At 31.3% G+C, this 6,008-nt stretch overlaps 1 pseudogene; it reads left to right on the top strand.

Annotated features, from left to right (window-relative positions):
• The first annotated feature begins 951 nt into the window (after positions 1-951).
• Positions 952-2,526, top strand: LOC146940068 (3-ketoacyl-CoA synthase 5 pseudogene; annotated as a pseudogene).
• Positions 2,527-6,008: the final 3,482 nt, after the last annotated feature.

Here is a 6,008-nt window from a genome sequence, read left to right as displayed (position 1 = left end):
CCCAATCATATCCTTAAACAAATTTTTCTATAATAAAATTTATTATTGGTGTCATTATAAAAAATGAGAATTTATATTATGTTTATTGTTGTTATATTGAAAACAAATAAACATAGTTTGTTTAATTTGTTATAATTTGAAAGTCACATACATCTATAATTATACTTTTAATCAAAAATCAAAATTGCACAGAAAACATTGTTTAGAATTTACCAATGTTTGCACAAAAAAAGGTTGGAAAGACGGTCTTTCCGCTATTAATTACAAGCGAAAAGACGGGCACTCACGAACCCGTCTTTCCGCTCTTTTTATTACGCTAATGTTTGAAAATTATTAACAGTGTTTTTTTTATTAAATTTTGATTTGAATTAAAACTAAAAATATAAATGTTTATTGATTTCAAGTTATAACAAACCAAACTAATCATGATTATTTATTTCAATGACACCAACAATATAAAAAAAATATAATCTACATTCTTTTTTTTTAATGACACCAACAACGATCTTTATTATAGAAAAAGTTGTTTAAGGGTATATTTGAGATAATGAAAAAGTAAGTATAAATATATTCATCTAGTTTGTTACACTTTTTAAATGATAAAGGGGAAAAAAACATACATATATATTCATATCGTGTTTGTTACATTTTTTTAATATTTAAATTTATTTTTATTTATTTGTTACATTTGTTATTTTATTCAAAATTGAGAACATTTTTGGAAAATGAAAAAGTCAGTCTAAAAGACCTGAAAGATGCTATTTTCTTTATATATAATATATATAACTATTTTCTTCTAAAAATAATTTTTTTTTACCATTCTTTTTCCTTGTCATTAAATCATTCCCTTCATAGTTTAAAGTTCAAACCCATCAAGAGAAAGTATAAATTCTCTCTTGTATATATATGTAGCTTCTGGAGCATAGGTTTTAAACCATTACTGCCACGATAATGGAAGCTACGTCCAAGCAAAACCATATTCTCTTCAATGAGTCCACCAACTTCACTCTCTTATCAAACCATCTCCTTTCAAAACTTTCATATTTCCTATGGCTTTGTAGCTTCACACTTGCAACATCTGCTGAAGTCTTCTTACTTCTTCAAAACTATGAGCTAATGTACCATTTTTTGTTCCTATGTTTTCTCTTACTTTCATTCCTTGTAAAACACTTTCTCTCAAAACCCTCTCCTATTTACCTTATAGATTTTTCATGTCTTAAACCACCAAGCTATTGCAAGGTACCTTTCTCAACATTTCTTGAAATTGTTTCCATGCTTGAATGTTTTGACAATGAGAGTATGGCTTTCATGGAAAAAGTCCTTCGTTCTTCAGGCCAAAGTGAAGAGACTTATCTCCCTCCTTCCTTACATTGCATTCCACCAAAAACTCATAATATTGAATCCACCAAAGAGGCTCACATGGTTCTTTTCCCTATCATGGATGATCTTTTTGCGAAAACCAATATTTTACCTTCCGATGTAGACATACTTATCTTAAACTGCAGTGGCTTTTGTCCCTAGCCTTCCTTAGCAACTATTGTTGTTAACAAATATTGTATGAGAAGTAACATTAAAAGCTATAATGTCTCTGGTATGGGGTGTAGTGCTAGTGCTATTTGTGTTGATTTGGCTCATAATCTTCTCCGAGTTCACAAAAACGCTAATGTTATTGTTCTAAGCACAGAGATTCTGTCAAATGGTTGGTATCCTGGTAATGAAAGATCAAAGTTGCATCTTAACTGCATGTTTAGGATGGGAGGTGCAGCAATTCTTCTCTCAAACAAAAAAGAAGCAAGTAAAACTGCAAAATACAAGTTTGTTAGGTCGCTTAGAACACAAAGAATCTTTGATGACAAGGCTTATTTTTCTTGTATAAGGGAAGAAGATTCAGATGGAAAACTTGGGGTGACACTCACTAAAGACGTACCTCAGGTATTTGGTGAAACACTCGTTTCAAATATTTCCATTTTACGTTCTCATATATTGCCACTTTCAGAGAAGTTTTGGTATGTTGTTTCCATGATAAAAGAGAGGTTTATAAAATCTGAGGTAATATATTATGTGCCTGATTTTAAGACTGTGATACAACATTTTGGTTTTCCTTGTTCAGGGAGGGGAGTGATACTAGAACTAGGAAAAAGGTTGAAATTTGGTGAGAGAGAGATGGGAGCTGCTTTGATGACACTACATAGGTTTGGAAACCAATCTTCTTCATCACTATGGTATGAACTTGCTTACTTGGAAGCCAAGGAAAAAGTGCACAAAGGTAACAACATTTGGCTACTTGGACTTGGAAGTGGGGTTAAGTGTTGCAGTGTAGTTTTGAAGTGTAATAGGCCAAAACTTGGAGAGTCTAACAAGGGACCATGGTCTGATTGCATCCATCACTACCCAATATCAACTTCCAATTAATAATTTTACACTTGTTATATAGTGTTCTTGTGTTTAAGATTGTGTAAGAAAAATAATATTGAAAAAAAGGGTTTCTGTATTATAATATTGTAAAAGCATGTTGGTGGATCCAGCCTATATACGGCCTATATATGAAGTGTATCAATAGGAAGTGTATCATACACAGCCTATATACGGCGCCGGTTGTATTTTTACCGTTGTTGCTAGTTTTGTGTGTTTTGTATGGACTAAGCCTTAATAATACTTTGTTGTTTCAAAAAAGAAAAAGGAAGTGTATCATAGTCAGTGTTATAACATGATGTAAGAATAATGACAAATTTAACGTGGTAAAAGACAGAATGAGAAAATGAAAAAAACGACAGATTTAACATGGTATCTTGCAATGTGCTGACTAATCCACAGGTAGAGTCATTGAAAAGAATTACACTATAATCGGTAATTACAAACTGCATATACTGAGTAGTAGAGATATTATCAGCTATAGCAAAAACCAATAACTATTGGTGCAAGAAAGACTAACACACCAGATTTTTATTTATATGACCAAGTCTTTGCATCTTTGCATATTTCTTCATATTATCCGATGTGGAACATTTTCCCAATGCTTATTCAAGGCATATTTCAACAATCAGCTTTGTCAAAATCGTGATTATTTGGATGCTCAGCCAAGAGAGTGTGCAATATCTACATCATTGTGAAAAGGATCAACATGAGGGAGATCAAACTTTGTAATACTATAAGAATAAGGAGGAATGGAGTAAATGGTATATGATCAAGAAATACATGGAGCGAAAAATAAAGTTTTTGATGTAACAACCTTTGTGATTAGAGAAGAAAAGTTTGTATTTATTATCTTTTTTGTTGTTAAAGTTTGGAAATTTCATTTTACACCATACTTTACACTTATATTACATTACATACCCTTTTTTCTAATTTAATTTTGTCCTTCTCATACCATACCCTTGAAGAATTGTGAGTATTTATCCAACAACCAATGTAAATTAGTTACACAAGCAAATTTGCATGTGAAGTAAAACTTAGTTTGTGGGTAGGACTTGCAAATTTAGGGTGCATTTGTTTCATCTTTTAAAAAAAAAAAGATTTTGGGTTAAAAAAATATAGAGATTTTTTTTTAGAGATTTTGAAAAGAATCTGAAGCTATTTTTATTTGTTTACTATCATAAAAATCATTTTTCAAGACTTGAAGCTCTTGCACTTGGGTTCCTTATTTTTAGAAAGAAAAAAAGGTAGATTCTGAAAAGCTACAAGGAATAACTTTTCATTTTGAGGTTAAAAATAATTTTTTTAACAAAATGGATTTTTTTTTAAATCTGAAACAAACACTATAAAAATAAAAATGATTTTTTGATTAAAAAATAGATGTTTTTTTCAAAGGAATCCAAAACAAATGGGCTCTTATTCATATGGTTATAATCTACAATCCCTAAACACTCCAGCATGTGGTTTTCACCACTAATTAGTGTGAAAAACATTTATCTTGAATCTTGAATTCTTAACTCTCAACCATCACCATGAGAAAAAAAAAATAGCGGACATATTGATATATCTTCATGCACCCTCAACACCTACTGTATTTGACTCCGTTTAAGTAAAACCGAAAGAGATTGGATATTTCATTTGAGCTTCTAGGTGAATTTGGTGTTGTCCATTCTTCATGAACTTATTTCAGCAATTAGAAAACATAGCATGTAGAATCTTTTATTAAGAATTATTTCAGGTTTTATTAATAGCTATTGTTTTAACTAATTTTCTATTTCAATTAGTTAGTTTATGCTAATTTGTTGCTAAACATGTATGAATGAATGTTTGATTGAGCTGTAATTGGGGATAACGCCGTGATGAGGATATATATTCTAATCATTCTCTATTAGATAGAATGTGTTGACAAAAACATATATAAGATGCACTACTTATCAGAAAAAGGTAGAAGAATTCTCACTTCCTAGCTTCTTTCAAGACCACTCAATTGCCTTAAATGGATTCCACACATGTGCGAACAGTGTTATCTTATAGTAATATTATTATTTTAGATGATAATATACAGGGGCGGATCCAGACTTTAGGTACATGTGGAGCTGAAATTTCAAATAAATAATAATGCAAACTAAATTTTTTTTTTTAGTCCACAAATATTAAATTCTCATTGAGATTGCGTAAGAAACACAAAAACTCGTAGATCAAATAGTCTAACATTCAGTAGTGTGCTAACATACCTCATTGTTTGGGATAACACTTGTGTACCATAATGGTATATACCATTGCCCAATTAGAATGTGGCACGTGGCACACCTTTTAAAAATATATATCAAATAAAGTATTTATAAAGTAATATTGGTAGGTGGCACATTCTAATTGACCAATGGTATATACCATTGGTACCTTAATGGTACACAAGTGGAATCCCATTGTTTGCACTTATTTGTTTCCACAAGTTTTGCACAAAGATCTGAAAGCCCTTTCAACTTAGCAAATTTTGGGTCAGATAAAACATTTGTAATATAATTCTTAAGTTGAGTGCGTAACGCCACTTCCGGCACATCTATAAAATCATTTGGATAAAACTCAGTCATCCTCAATAATTTTTTCACATCAAAAGCTGCAAATGACTTTGCGGGACTAAGGTGGAAGCGAAAAAGAAAGAGTTATTTACTAAGTCACTTCTTTTCTATTTTATAAATTATAACAAAAAAAAAAAAGAGGAAAAAACATGTGGAGCTTTAGCTCCACATAGAACCTAAGTGGATCCGCCCCTGATAATATATCATATTTTGTACTGCTATCTATTTTATTTGGACATCTCTGTTAAGTTATTCCAACATAATATCTATTTTATATTATTCCAACATAATACCGTCTAAATATTGATCGTCAAACTTTTGCATCAAAATAACCTATGAAGCCCGGATATTCCAAAACGGGGACATACTCGTATTAGATACCGATACTTCACGGATACCCGCGGATGCGTACCCATGAAGTATCAGAATTAATTATTTTAATATTTTAAAAATATACTATCGGATATTGTAACACCCTAAACCCTTAAAGCGATGAATTACGCAAATAATACAAATCATGCAAGGATCTAGATGTTACTTCTTCTATAAGTTCCAAATTATGCATATTATAAAAAAAATTCAAAACTTCGCAGCGGAATATAATATCACAATATCTCAACAACTGATAATAAAATCCTCCAAAGTAGCCATGCCACATAATCATACTACATCACCAAATATAAAATCTCCACTCAACATACTCAGTGATAAAAATGTCAATAAAGTCGTAAAATGAAAATAGCAGACAGACACCCCTAATGAGAGCCGACACACTAAGACTCTGATAAGTGTTTAAAAGTGATATATTTCGCATAGGAGTTTAGGCGTTTTAGTGACTTGTTTTGCAAGATTCTCTATGGAAAACTCCAAATATTGTGTTAATATGTCATTTATGCTTCTGAGCCTTAGTCTACCCTTTTTGTGCAGGAAATTACAAGCAAGGAGCAAGAAATGTCAAAGTTCAAAGAAGCTACGCCATTAGCGTGTCCTACGCTATTGGCGTGATGAAGAAATGCC

This window comes from Medicago sativa, chromosome 3 (assembly GCF_051527215.1).
Source record: "Medicago sativa cultivar Bolivia chromosome 3, Bolivia_mono, whole genome shotgun sequence".
Classification (NCBI taxonomy): Eukaryota; Viridiplantae; Streptophyta; class Magnoliopsida; order Fabales; family Fabaceae; genus Medicago; species Medicago sativa.
Note: the sequence above shows the minus strand (reverse complement) of the source record. Positions and strands in the feature narration are given on the sequence as shown.